This window comes from Cnephaeus nilssonii (genome assembly GCF_951640355.1).
Source record: "Cnephaeus nilssonii genome assembly, chromosome: 6".
In the NCBI taxonomy this organism is placed as follows: domain Eukaryota; kingdom Metazoa; phylum Chordata; class Mammalia; order Chiroptera; family Vespertilionidae; genus Cnephaeus; species Cnephaeus nilssonii.
The window spans coordinates 2,170,473-2,185,689 of NC_137077.1; positions in this window are offsets into that span (position 1 = coordinate 2,170,473).

Genomic DNA, 15,217 nt, shown 5'->3' on the forward strand with positions numbered 1-15,217 from the left:
CTCACTCTAATGGAAAAAAAGGCAAAATAGCAAGAAGAAAGCACTGGGAGACAGAAACTTGACGGCGAAAAAAGCTATAGTCTCCAGAAGAACATGACAATTCTACCTGCGTGTGTGCCTGATAACACAGCCTCAGTGCGTCGCCTCAGTGCGGCGGCTAACAGGCAGGCGGAAACCAGGATGGACACGGAGGAGCCGGAATACACAACAGACGTGACCTACTTGCAGATAAAGAAGCCACGTTCAATTGCAGGATACATGTTGTGTTTAAGCACAGGTGAGATATAGTTTTAAAAATTGCCCCTATTTTTTGGCCATTAATTTATCTTAATAAATTTCAAAGGATTGAAGTCATACACAAAAAATGAAGTTATTAATCAGTATAAAAAAGACAGCTCTGAATGATGAAATGCCCACCGCAGTAATCCACAAGGCAAGAAAAAAAATCATGCAAATCAGAAAACTTGAATTGAATGGAAAAAAACCACTGCAAAGCACATCAGAATTCGTGGGAGGCGGGTGAGCCGGGCGCAGGGAGAAGCTGGTCATGAATATTTACTTTAGGAAAAAACCGAGGCTGAAAATTAATGAGCCAAGCATTCATCTCAAAGAGTTTTTTTGATTGTTTTTAAAGAATAAAACCCAAGGAAATAGGAGGAAAAAATAAAGATGAGGTCCAGAATAAAAGAAATAGAACAGAAGTAAGAGAAAACGAACAAAACCAGCCACGAATTCTTTGAAAATACTTGAGGAGCCAGGGTTCACGTGTCTGAGCCCATTTCACCGAGAACTGGCCTCCCGCCAGGTACAGCGAGTTGCCGAGGCAGGTGTTCTGGCGATGGCCCGGCCTGGACCGCCGCCCAGCCGCCCGGAGGCGGGAGCGCCCCTCCGACCTGCACGCGGAGCTGCCAGATCTGGGCGGGAGCCGGGGTCTGCCCATCACACCGCGGTGGATCCTGGCCCGGACGTGCCAGGGCAGGGCAGGTGCAGCCTCTGGGTCCCCAGCCCAGAGGCCGAGGCTCCCTGTCCTGGACCCTGATGGCCTCCAGGGTAGAGCCCCGAGCACCTGCGCAGGATGCGCCACAGGCGAGGCCCGCCCTCGGGTGACGGCTCCTGTCTCCGAACTTCCCTCTGCGCAGGGCAAGCCCGGGGGCCAGGCGCCCTTGTTCACAGGCAGGACTGCGGGAAGGACCCAGGAGAAACGCCCGGAACAACAGGGAAGGCACAGATAGCCAACCGGGAGTGGAAAGGCGGGCACGGCAGGGCTTGAGGACAAGAAAGACCGTGAGGCCCTGGCCAGTGTGCTCAGTGGTTAGAGCACTGACCCATGCATCAATGGGTCGTGGGTTTGATTCCTGGTCAAGGGCAGGTGCCTGGCTTGCAGGTTCGATCCCTGGCTCCAGTCGGATGCGTATGGGAGGCAACCAATCTCTCTCCCCCCCCCGCCCCACACACACACTCTAAAAATCAATAGAAAAAATAGCCTCGGATGAGGATTAACAACAAGAAGAGACATCGTAGGGGTAAGCCGAATGGCCACCCCACAGCCAGCCAGGTCCTCACCCCTGGAGCTGCCTCCCGCGCGTGGCGCGTGACTGTATGGAGACGTGGACGGGGAGCTGGGAAAGGCCAAGAGGCAGACTCTCCCCTGAGCCTCGCGAGCTCGGGGCGCGGGCGGCGTGACCTCAGCCCTGAGCCCTGGAGTCGGGCGGCCTCCACGTCAGGACCTCCATCTGTTATGGCAGCTGCAGGAGAGTCCACAGGGGCTGCCAGGAGGAATGGCGACGCCGTAAGCTGCCATTTTACACGGAACGGATGCATTTCCAGGAAAATAAAAGCGCTCCCAAATCGGCCCAAACAGAGGGAATCTCACTGAGAACTTTCCGCCAAGAGCACTCCAGGTCCCGGCGGCCTCCCCCGAGGACTCCCCTCGCACCTCTCACACACGGCCAGAGGGAGGGAGGGAGGGAGGGAGGGAGGGAGAGAGAGAGAGAGAGAGAGAGAGAGAGAGAGAGAACAGATTGCCCGTCCACCCGGTGAGACCAGCTCACTCGATACAAAAAAGAGAGAAGGGTCACATGAGAAAGAAAAATTACAGGCAAATCTCACTAATGAATAGAGATGCAAAAGTCTAAACAAAATGTTAAAAACCAAGGCCTATTTAACATTACAAACTTGAATGGCATTTGCCATATTAACAGGTTAGAGGAGAAAAACCACACAATTACTTTAACGGGTGTCGAAGAAGCATTTCGTAGCATTAATATTCATTTACAAAAAGAGGGAATGCTTTGAAAACTGGGAACATAAAGCAGTTCCTTAATCCGGTAAAAATCGGTCAAAGACACATAGTTATTGGCAGAATGTTGAAGTTTTCCGTTTGGGACTGGCAGCCAGACAGAGATTCCTGCTCCCCCCACTTCTCAACACCGGCCCGGGGTCCCCCCAGTGTAATAGGCAATAAGAGGATGGAGTCACAGGACTGGAAATGAAGAAACAGGTGTCATTATTCACTGAGCGGCTCGTTCTGTGTGTAGGGACTTATAGAGATGCTATCGGTTAAGATCAGAGTTGATAAGAGTTGAGCAAGTCAGTATACAATCAATTGGATTTTTATATGCCAGAGCAGAAAATGAAAATGTTAACAGGTGCTATTTAAATAGTATACACATCGTATGCCAATAAATCAGACAATAGATGAAATGAACAAATTCATTAACTATCAACACAGACTCAAGAAGAAATAGAAAACCTAAATAAATAGTTAAAGATATTGAATTAATAATCAAATGCCTTCCCACAAGGTCTAGAGGGCTTCACTGGTGAATTCTACAAAAACATTTAAAAAAGAATTAAAGGCAATTCTTTATAAGTGCTTCCAAAAAATATGTCAAAGAGTAGGGAATACTTCAAAAGTCATCCTGAGGCCAGTATTACCTTGATAATAAAGCAAGAAAAAGATGTCACAGGAATATTATAGACCAATATCTCCTGTGAGTGTGCAGGCAAAAACCCTCAATAAAATACAAACCAGTCACATGTAAAAAGGATTATCCACCATGGCCAAGTGGGACTTCTACCAATAATGCAAGGTTGGTTTAACATCCAGGAGTTAATTATTATAATACACCATATCAATAAAATCATAAACGAAAACCACATGATCATTCAGTAGTTGCTGAAAAAGCCTTTGAGAAAATCCAACTCCTTTTCGTGATGAAAACATTCAACAAACTAGTGAACGTCCTCAATCTGATAGAAAACCCACAGTTAAGAGCACATGGAATGATGAAACAGGACGATTTCCCCCTAAGATCAGGAATAAGACAAGGATGTTCACCCTCATGACTTTTATCTAACTGTGCTGCGGGTTCCAGCCTGGGCAAGAAAAAGGCATTTAGGTGGAAAAAGAAAGAAGTAAAATAGTCTGTCTATAGATGACTTGATCTTGTATGAAAATGCTCAGGAATCTACTACCCACTAAATTAAGTTACCAGTTCAATCAGTTATTAGAACTAATAAATGAGTTTGAGGTACAAGACCAATATACATAAGTACATTGTACTAATATTTCTAAACACTCGCAACGAACAATCTGAAAATAAAGTTAGGAAAAGGAATTCATTTACAAGAAAGAGCATCAAAAAGAATAAAATCCTTAGGAATAGAGGTAACAAAATAAGTGCAAAACATGTTCTGAAAACTACAAAACATAGTTGAAAGGAATTTAGAAAGGTCTTAATAAATGGAAACACACTTCACGGTCATGGGTCAGAATAATGAACATTCTGAAGTTGACAAGATCTTGATCTATAGATTTAAGATTCGATGCAAACCAATCTATAGACTCAATGCAATCCCCATCAGAAACCCAGCTGGCTTCTTTGTGCAAATGGACCATCTGATCCAAATGTATGTGAACATTCAAGGAACCCGACTACCCGGAACAATTTTGGGAATGAAGGATATACTTGGAGGGCTCACACTTCATTATTTCAAAACTCGCCGCAGCTACAGCAGTGCAGACGTGTGGTGGCGGCTAAGTGCAGACGTGGAGATGAATGGGTGGCTCTGAGAGCCAGAGCGGAACCTTCACCCTCTGCTCCGCTGATCCTCGGCAAGCGTGCCAGGGCCATTAAGTGGGGGGCGGGTGTGGGGGGGGGGAGAGAACAGTCTTTCCCACAGATGGTGCCGGGACAACTGAATGCCCACCCGCAGAGGAATGAAATGGGACCTCTCACTCTCACCTCCTCACGACAGAAATTAACTCACAATGGATCAAAGACCTACACGCAGGAGCTGAAACTGTAAAGCTCTGAGAAGAAACCATAGCGGTAAATCTTCATGACCTTGGGCTGAGCAATGGTTTCTTAGGCATGACAGTAACAGCACAGCAGTCAGGGAAAAAGTAGCTAAATTGGACTTCATTAAGATGAAGGACGTCTGTGCTTCAAAGAATATAGAGAAAATGAGAAGACAACCCACAGAATAGAGACAATTTTTGCAAATCCTGTACGGAGAAGGCCTGCTCTGTCCCCTTGTGTTGAAAAACCACCCTTTGTTTATTCATTCATCCAGCCTGTTCTAGGTGCTGGATGCTCGCGAGCCCTGCTCTGAGGAAGCCCGTTTCCCGGGAGAGGGAGTCAGTCGACAGGGAACGGAGAGCAGTGTCACTCAGGTGGAGGTGAGTGCCAGGAACCCCCACAGGACGAGGGCGATGGCGCAGCTTCCTGAGGGTGGCCTGCTTAGCAGAGATCTCAGGAGAGGGGCGGGGGAAGCCTGGTGGAGCGAGGGGCGAGCCCCCGGGGGAGGAGCAGCGGTGAGAAAGCCTGTGATCAGGACTCTGCTTGGTGCACGGAGGAATGGGGGCTGGGCGGGGCAGCGTGAACAGCGAGTGGACGAGAGGTGCAGGTGCCCCGGGGGCCTCCAGAGGGGGGGCAGGGTACCTCTCCTAACACACTGCTGTCTCTCCTACCAGACTTTCCCATTGCAGCTCCGCATGTGTGTGGATGTGGTCATTTTAACGAAAACGAGGCCACGCGTACGGCCGCTCCTTCATAACCTCTGAAAGGTGGCGCTGTGGGTGAGCAGTGCCCCCTGGGAGTGGCAGCGGCCGCTGTGGCCAGTGTCAGGGGCTCAGTGCTTGGGCAGCAGCCCTCTCACGTGCCCTTACTTAGGGGCTCAGGGCAACGTCCTTGGAGTGACCTCTGTGCCACGGGGCATGTGTGTGTGTGAGTTGTTGCTGTGGTTACTGCCCTCCCTGTCAGAGCTCAGGGGCGTGTGCACGGGCCGGACACGCAGCATCCGTCCCCTTTGAGCTCTCTGAGCATCTGGGAGGGATTGTTTCTGCCCCAGGCCGGGAGAGCAGGGTCGTGGCCACATTTCCCTGCAGCTCCTGGGACCTGCCTCCCGGACCCACGCTCTGACCTCTGATGGTGCGGGGTCATCTGCACAGCCCAGGGGCCCGGGGGCGGCCTCTTCCCAGCCCCGCCCCGCCACGTGCAGGGGCCCCTCTCCAGGAATAGCCGTGGCTGGAGAACTCAGGCCCAAATTAATCCCTGTTGGCGGCTTTAAAAATAGACCGGCCATCGCCAGGTGATGTGTTAACGCCAAGATTAGCACAACATGCTGGTTGGCTCCAAGGCCGGAGTTCTTTCTCTGCCTTTGTGTCCTGAAGTCCCCAGGTTGGGACCTCCCAGCCCTCCAACCCTCAAGTGGCTAAAGCGCCGCGTTTGCCCCTGGCCAGGCCCTGCTCCAGGCGAGCCGGGGGGACCGGGAAGGTGGAGGCCCAGGCCCAGGGCGGGGAGCGGGGAGAGGAGCGGGCTGAGCCAGGACTGCGCATCCTTACCCGCACACACGGCCGCCCGGAGCGAGCGCCAGGCGGGAGACAAATGGAAGATTTTGGAATATAATTAACGTGCCGCAGTCCCTCAGCCCCACGGAGTTCAATGTGCAGGCGCCACGTTTCCATGCTGGCGGTGGGTCCCCCCACAGGGCCGGTTCCGCGGAGATAACGGGAAGCTGCTGCGCGGCCCAGGCAGTGATTTGTCTCGGAGACAATCCCCGTGGCCGTGTCTGAGGAAGCGCCGTTACCCAGGCACCACCGGTCCCGGCGGGTGGGGAGACCCCCACCCTCGTGGGCAGGAGGCGCTGCAGCTCGTCCAGCATCCCACAGCCCAGAGCGGGCGCTGGGATTGAACCCCACGTGTCTGTCAGCCCCCCCTGGAAGCCGTGGTCAGGGCACCCCCTCCTTCCCACCGTCTCTGAGATGAGAGCACCGGAAAGCAGGGACCGTGCCGGGGGCGCACAGACCGCGCACCGGGAGGGGCTGGCATGACCCGGCGCCCGGCCCTCGCGGACTGTCAAGGCCCGGGACTCCACGAGGAGGCTGCGCACACCCCGGCCGGGTGACCTTGCTGCTCGCCTCTGCGCACCTCAGTCTGCCCCTCTGTACAGTGGGGAGAGAGCCCAGGGGCGCTTGGTGCTGTGGGTTGTGGTGAGACGTAGACGGGACGAAGGGGGAGGTCCTCCGAACAGCGCCCGCCTTGCTCTCCCGGTCGTCCCGTCTTCACGTTTCCATAGAACGTTCTTGTCCACAAAACCGGCCCCGTCCCCATGGCAGCCGTCGGCTGGGGCTGCTCTTCCCGTTATCCGGCGCAGAGCGGGGCGGCCCGGCACACGCGGGCAGGAGGGCGGCGACGCTCTCCTGGGCCAGCTCGCTCGGCAGCCAGACGGCCACGCGACTTGGACGCCTTCCACATCCCAGGGAACATGAGTCAGACGCCGGGGAGACGGGGAGAGACACAGACAGGAGCCTGGGACCACACGGCTCCTCGCGCCTCCGAGCAGAGAGACCTCAGGGCACAGGTCCCCACGGGAGGCAGGGGGCCTGAGCGGCCACCTGAGCGGCCAGCTCCCCTCAGAACCCACACCTCTGTCTTTGAAAAAGTTCTTTCCTTTAAGAAAAGGTGTGTTGTGTTTGTCTTGCTGGTGTTTGTGCTGTTACAAGCCGAGCTCCCAGAGCTCTGGCACAACCTTCTGGGGCGCCCGGGCCGGCGCGTCCGAGAAGGACGGAGGGGGATTCGCGCCGGCTCCTCCTCCCTCCCTGGCGATGCCACGTTGTTTGCCAAAAGGGAGGCGCCAGCTTTCACAATGACCGTCCCATCACTTCCTCCAAATTCCATTTGCTTCTTTTCCAAATCTGCTCAAGTCGTTTTTAGACTCACTTGTTCCTAAGTCGCTTGTTCAGCCCCCCCCCCCCCGCCCCCGCTTGGCCCTTTAATCACATTGAACAGCTGCTTTCCTCTCCGTCCTCTGACGGCGTCCTGCGGGGGCCGCGGGCTCTCCCTCCCGGTGCCGCCTCCTTCCCCGCCTTCGCCCTCACGTGTGGCTCCCAGGTGGATGCTCCGGGGGATCTGCTTGTCCAGGAGCCGCGAACGCCGCTGGAGTCCAAGTGCGGGTTTGTGCAGCCGCAGCCCTGCGGCCTGCGGGCGGCTGGCTGTGGTCCCAGGTCCGGGTCAGGTCCCCTCCGCTCACCAAGGGTCTCCACGGGTGGCGAGCCCTGTGCACCCTCCTGCGCTCGGCCAGGCCCCGTGCGCGGGCGACCGACAGGATGGCACAGAGGGGATGAGCCGCAAGGATGGCCGTGGCCGCCACCACAGCACCCGTGGGGTCACACCAGGGTCACCCCACCCCTTTCCCGACGAGGAAGCTGAGGTCCCGGGAGCAGTCCCAGCACAGAGGCCAGCGCAGGCCACTCCCGGCTCGCAGGCTCGGCGTTGGTTTTTGCTGCGATTCTTTTATTTTTCTGGCACCAGAGGCGTCAGGGACCTGCCCCGCCCCCATCCCTGCACAACTGTCCCACCTGCCTGCGGCCCGGACGCCCCTCGAGCAGGCGTGCCCCTCATCCTGGCTTTGAGTCACAGTCCCCCTGCCTGTGCTGTGGGGAGGCAGGGAGAGGCCACAGTGTGGGGCGCTCTGAGCAGATGCCCTTCATGTGGCAGCCAGGCAGCCGCTCCCTCCAGCCAAGAGGCACCGAGCACGTCTGGGCCGAGCTCAGAGCAACGGCGGCGGGGGAGCCGTCCTCAGAACGGAGCCATGGCCGGCAATGCGCGCTCCCGTTTCCTCCAGGGCCGTGGAGTGCAGCCTGGCCGGAGAGACGCCCACTGCCACCTCGCCTGGGGTCCCGGACGGGTCACCTGCCCGGCTGCTCAGCCTGGACTCGGCAACATCAAGGGCGCCTCAGGGGACAGCCGGTCACGGGAGGACATGCTCCTGCGCAGCAGAGCGCCGGGTCCCGGGACTCCCGGGCCTCACCCCGGAGACAAATGGGACCTCTGGCTCTGCCGCCCCAGGCCTCAGCCACGGGACCTACCACCCCCCAGCCCCTCTGGGATTCCTGTGCCAATGGGGACACAGAGCGCCCGCCCAGGCCGTGCCCTGTGGCAGCTCGCGGTCGGCTCAGCTGGAGATGTGTGCTTGATGTGGTGCCCAGCCGGGGAGAGGGCGCGGAGGGCCGTCTGGAGGAAGGTGAGTGGTGTGAGTAGGATGGGCACGTCTCTTCTGAACCTGGTCAATTCCCGCTTGACCTTCAGACCTTAGCGCAAACATCACTTCCTCCAGGAAGCCTTCCCTGATCTCACCCTCCTGGCAACCCCCTAGGACAGATGACCCTCCATGACCTTCTCCTTCAGGTAGCCCCTGAAGCAAAGGGGTTCCATGATTAATATCACATTCTCTCCCCTCCACCCCCCGCCTCCCAGACCATGTCACCTTTGGCCCCTGGAGGACCCCTAGTATCCAGCATGGTGGGGATTGAACCTCTCTGGGCCTCATTTCCGCTTCTGTAACAGGGGCTACAGGAGGGCCTATCCCAGGCCTGCTGTGAGGCTCCAGTGGGGGATAGAGGCACAGTCCTGAGCGGAAAGCAAGTGTTCGACACGTGTTAGCAATTCTTATTTTGTAGATGAGTGCCTGGCTCTCCATCCCCCCTCCATCCCCCATCCCTATCCCTCTAGCCCCCTACCCCATCTCTCCATCCCTCCATCCCTCCTCCATCCCACCCCTCCATCCCTCCTCCATCTCTCCTCCATCCCCCACCCTTCCCCCACTCACCCCTCCACCCCCCTCCAATCCCGCCTCCCTGCCTCTTTCCTTCCTGCCTGCCCGTCACATCCCAGCCCTAGATGAGGATTCTCCCCTTAGGGTTTGCCTTCACAAGGGCTTGCTAAGCCGCCATCTCTTTGTGGCCCCAGCTCCTGGCGCTGTGGCCCCCAACAGGAGCCTGAGAGACGGCGGGCTGGGGGCTCACGCGGCACGTGGCACGAGGCCCCATTGCCGTCCCAGAGCCTGTCGCCTGCCTGCTCACCGAGGCGGCCTCTGCCACCTTGCTCACCCGCCCTGGTCTCTGGGAGGCAGGGAAGAGGGGGCGCCGGCAGGTCTGGCTGGCGGGGTGCAGGCCCAGGTCTTAGCAGCATCTGGCACGGCGTTGAGGCTCAGGAGCAGCTGGCTGCACACACACCTGTCTCGCCTTTGCTCTTGTGTGGAGGCAGCGCCGAGGCTCCTGGACGGGAGGGAGCGCCCCGGAGCGCGAGGTCCGTGTGTTCTCTGGCTGCTGGGTCTGCCCCAGGCTGGGGGCTGGGAGGAGGGTGTGGGGACCCCCCCCCCCCCCGGAGGCTCAGGGCGGCTGCTCTGGGAGTGAGCCTGCAGCAGGGAGGGCGGCCTCACCACAGGGGCAGACAGCGCCTGTGTCCCCAGCGGAGGGACCACGTGGGCCAGGGAGGGCGGCGTTGGGTGCAGGATGCCATGAAGGGGACACCTGAGTGGGCCGAGCAGGGGGGAGTGAGGGAAAGGGGAGAATTCTGAGTGTTGGGACGGGCTTCCACCCTGTCCTTTATAACCGCCTGGCCTGCTCTACAAAGGCCTCGGCGTCTGTCTGCCTACAGAGAGGAGCCTCCGCCCACCGATGGGCAGACAATGAGTTCTGCCGCTAAACCGTCTGATTCCACAGAGACTGCCAACCACCTCAGGGATCCCAGGAAGCATAGGAGATGCTGGCGAGATGCAGGGCAGACACCGAGGTTTTTAGAAGCTTCCTCCTCCGTGCGAAACGCGGGGTGGGGAGAGGCGTGCAGAATGAGGGGCCAGGGCAGACGGCTGCAGGTGCACACGCCCAGGAGGGCAAGCAGGGGGGCTGTCTGCTCAGAGTAAGGTCCTGTGTCATCATTTGTTGGGGATTCAGCAGCCAGGGCCAGAGGCTTAACCGAACCCTAACCCAAACTCTAACCCAACCCAAACCCTAACCCTACCCCTAACCCTAACCCTAACCCTAACCCTAACCCTAACCCTAACCCTAACCCAAACCCTAACCCTAACCCTAACCCTAACCCAACCAAAACCCTAACCCTAGCCCTAACCCTAACCCTAACCCTAACCCTAGCCCTAACCCTAACCCTAACCCTAGCCCTAACCCTAACCCTAACCCTAACCCTAACCCAAAACCTAACCCTAACCCTAACCCTAACCCTAACCCTAACCCAACCAAAACCCTAACCCTACCCCTAACCCTAACCCAAACCCTAACCCTAACTCTAACCCAAAACCTAACCCTAACCTTAACCTAAACCCTAACCCTAACCCTAATCCTAACCTGAACCCTAACTCTAACCCTAACCCAAACCCTAAAACAAAGCATAACCCTAATCCTAACCCTAAACTCTGGCCCTATCGATAGCCCTGGCCCTAACCCTAACCTTAACCCTAACCCTAACCCTGAACCCTAAAACAAAGCCTAACCCTAGCCCTAATTCAGCCCTAACCCTAACCCTAGCCCTAGCACCAACCCTAACACTAACCCTAATTCTAAACCTAGCCCTAGCACCAACCCTAACCCTAACCCTAACCCTAGCCCTAACCCTAATGCTAGCCCTAGCCCTAGCCCTAGCCCTAACCCTAACCCTAACCCTAACCCTAGCCCTAACCCTAATGCTAGCCCTAGCCCTAGCCCTAAACCTAACCCTAGCCCTAGCACCAACCCTAACCCTAACCCTAACCCTAACCCTAACCCTAGCCCTAACCCTAATGCTAGCCCTGGCCCTAACCCTCTCCCATGAGCTTTTGCTCTCCCTTCCCTGTAACTCAAGAGCTGAATCCACAGCTCCTGTCTCCCCAGCCCCATCCCCCACAGATTGTCTCTCCCATCCCCTGTGGGGGCTCTCCGGCTGTGGGGTGCTGGGCCTTGGACACCAGAGACGGAAACTGACAGGAAATCAGAGCGCCCCTAGGAGGGGCCCCAGGACCCCCAGGACAGGAGGATGGAGTGTCAGACCCCAGAGCCTGTGGGGCATGCACACGGGACAGGAGTGGGGGGGAGACCCCCCATCCCCTCCCAGCCCAACTCTGCCCACTCTCCCCATTAAGGAATCCCCTCCCCCATGTCCGCTCCCACCCAGTGCCGCCCTCCTCTCTCTCAGCCAAGTCTCTGGGAATGTCCTCTGCACTCTCCCTCCACACGCTGCACCCTTAGGGCGGCCTTGCTCCCATCACTCCCAGGGGCCGGGGGTGGGGGTGGGAGTAGGGTGGCCTTGCTCCCATCACTCCCAGGGGTCGGGGGCCGGGGGCGGGGGTGGGGGTGGGGAGCATGGCAGATTCGGAGTGGCACCAACATGCTCCGAGCTGTGTCTTTAAAGATGGCTGCCGGCTCCGGCACAGTCCGGGGAAGGGCTGTCACGTGCCCACAGATGGGCTCGGCCACAGCTTGGGTGGGCGTGCCTCCAGGCCCGTGTGGGGGTGTGAACAGATCTCACAGGAGAGTGGCCTCCGGCCCTGTGAGCGGAGGCAGCCTCCTTCTCCCGGGACTCCGTTCAGCGACCCTCCTTGCGCCCTCCTGTGCGGGAGGCCCGGGCACAGGGCCCAGCTGGCTGGCCGGCACCCGAGGCTCCGATGACGGTCTGCGGGGCTGTCCTCGTTCCCCGCCACGCCTTGGGGCTGACATCCCAACCGGGAGACGGCGAGCGACGTGCGCGGCGCTCCACGGGCCCTGGGCGAGGCTCGGGGTCAGGTGGCCTCGGTGTTTCCTTGGTGGCCTGTCCCACAGGGGCCGGGGGAACGCCTGCCGGGGCCCAGGCCTCTTCCTGCTCCCACTGTGATGTGGCAGCTCAGGCGGGCGGCCCGTGCGCTGGGAGAGGCGGGCGGGGGACCGGGGCCTCGGTGACAGCTGGGGGGGCGGGGGAGTGGCCGTGTCCATGCTGCGTCCTCCCCCCGCGCAGGGCCTCCGCCGGCCCAGGTGGTGAGGCCGCGGCTGACCCCGATGGACGGGCCCGGGCCGCAGTGAGGCTTGTCCCGGGCCTGGTGCGGAGCGCTCGCCCTGGAAACGGTCCCGTGGAACGGACACGCCCGCGGCGCTGCCTGGGCCTCCCAGCCCGTCCGCTCAGGCCTCAGCGCCGGGCAGGTGCGGTCCAGAGAGGGAATGCTCCCTGCCCAGAGCCACACAGCCCGCCGCGACCAGCTGGGCGGACCCACCTGACTGCTGGCATGGTTTCCCACACTGAATGGGAGAGCCTGGAGCACCCGAGCCCTCCAACTCCTTCCCCGGTGCCCCCCCCCCCCCCCCGCTCCTCCCGGTGCCCCGGTCCTCCCGGTGTGCCCCCCCCCCGCTCCTCCCGGTGCCCCCCCCCCCCCCGCTCCTCCTGGTGCCCGCGCGCCTGCCACGGTGCCCAGCAGTCCTCAGGCGCTTCGCAGGGCTGTGCAGTCAGGCGACCGCCGAGCAGCACCCTGTCCTTGTCAAGAACAACGCGGGCTGAGATGTGACTCACTGTAAACAGGAGGAGACGCTGACACCTGCTGAGACAGGGAGAACCAGGACATCAGCCGAGGGAGGGAACGAGCCGCAAACGAATGCTGGTGACCCTGTTGGTGTGAGGCCCCGGGGGGGGGGGGGGGAGTGGTTGGAGTCACAGAGACGGGAAGCAGAGGTGGGGCCGGTGCTGGCAGTTATGCTTCACTGGGCAGAGTTTCCGTCGGGAAGGTGAGAAAGTTCTGGAGAGGACGGCGTGGATGGTTGCATCCCACCGAGATGTGCTTCGTGCTGACAGGCTGAGCCGGGGCGGGGGGGGGGGGGGGGTGGGCGGGAGGACAGGGGACAGGCCGGGCGGGTGGGGGTGGGGGAGGCAGTGCCCAGAGGGGAGAGCGTGCGTGGCTTGGCGGGACACGGAGAGCGCACCTGGCAGGGAAGGACCGGCCGAACCGATGGCTTCCAGGCCCTCAGGGAAGAAGGAAGCAGGTCCTGCCGAGCAGGGGTTGGGGGTTGGAGGAGGCGGGGAAGGCGTGAGGCAGGGGGTGGAGAGTGGGACACGCGTGTCCATCCCATGTCCTCACTCCCCACGGACCGGGCTGTGCGTTCCCGCCCGCAGAGCTCAGCAGGACACAGGGCTGTGATCTGCACGCGGCACGGGGTGCTGCACCCCTCCCGGACCCCTCTGCTCTTCCTACGGGCAACGGGGAGCCGGCTCACGCGCTCGCCGCCCCGCTCGGTCAGGGTCAGCGCCGGCTGCGTCCTGCGCTCTTGGCTGGCACTGGGCCAGCGGGTGGCGTTGTTTAATGTCCAGCCCCCGACGGCGCCCGGTTCATTCATCTCGTTCGGACTCGGTTCCCCCCGTGCCTGTGGTTTGTGCTTCCTCGTGGCCTCCGAGCGTCTCCCCTGGAGAGGCCGCTGCCTCTCGTCCTGTTCGTCCCCGTGCGCCTCTGCCCGCAGCTGCGTTCACCTCGTTTGCGCCCTCTCCTGTCGGAGCGCTCTGCTCCCGGGCACACGGTCAGCCCTCTGCATGGGGACTTCAGGGCCGCCAGATGCTCCTGGGGGCGTGCGCCCCCTGTCCCCCTCGTCACCCCGGGGGCCCCCTCGCCAGGGTGGCTTCTCTCCGGTTCACCCCCTCCCAGAGAGCGGCCCAATGATTGACGGCGGATGCAGAGGGACGAAGGCCCAGCCCTCTGGCCTCGGAAGGGTCCCCAGCCCCCGGGCTCCCTGCAGGACCCAGACCAGCTTCCTCACTTCCCACAGAGCCGGGGTGTCTGTGTCCGGGGCCGTGAGAACAAAGCACCGCCATGTCAGTGGTGTGAAAACAATAGGAATTTGTTCTCTCACAGTCCAGAGGCCGGAAGTGCGGGGGCGGGGAGGGGGGTGCTTCTTGGCTCTGCCCGCTCCGGTCAGCCGCCCACACGCCTTGGCTTGTGGCCACATCACTGCAGTCCCTGCTCTGTGGCCGCATGGCCTTCTCTTCCTGTCCGTGTCATAAGGACGCTGTCATTGGAGTTCGGGCCCAGCCAGAGAATCCAGGGCGACCTCACCCTGGGCTCTGTAACGTGATCACATCTGCAAAGACCTTTTTCCAAAAAGGTCACCTTCACAGGCTCCAGGGTTCGGAGGTGACATATCTTCTGGGGCCGCCATTCCACCCGCTGCAGGCACCTCCCACCCAGCGTCCAGGGCACCTTTCCTCCCTGAACTCTGGACGAAGGGGTCCAGGAGAGGAGGGTCCAGGCCCTGGCCCTGGCCCTGCCTGTCTGGCTGGTGCATCCGGGCAAGTCCCCTCTCCTCTTGGGGCCTGAGCTTCCTGCCTGGGATGAGAGAATTGGGGCGGCGGCTCCGTGGGGTTTTCCTGTGACCTGAGGATGCTCACGCAGCTCCTGGGAGCCCGTCTCCAGGGTGGAGAGCTGGGGGGCAGCGCCCTGCATCCTGGCACGGGGAGGCCGGTGCCTCCAGGACAGCCGGGCCCGGCTCCTCCCGCCCCACCAGTGCCCCAGAATAGCTCTGATGTCACTCATAATTGTCCCCTTCTCCCACATGAAAGCCACCAAGCGAGGAAAAGGGATTTCTCTTCTGAAATTGCTTTTCTGCGATCTCTGATGGAGGCGGTGGTGCCTGCGTGCGGTTAATTCCCAGCCCGGCGCGCGGCGGGCCAGCCTTGGGCTGCAGAGAAAGCGCCAGAGAGAAGCGGGGATGCAGTTACAGCTGAAAATGAGATCGTCCTGACCCGCCGGGACCTGCCGCTGCTCCAGAATCAATGCCGAGCCTGTCGGAAGCGGCCTTGCCGGCGGCAGAGGGGGGGCCGAGGCCTCAGCCTCCCTCCTGAGCATCGGCTCAGGGGCCCAGGGACGCGACCCGGGCCGGCTCCCGGTTCCTCAGGCCCGGCCCCGAGGCAGGGCTGCAGGCCAGGAGCTCGGA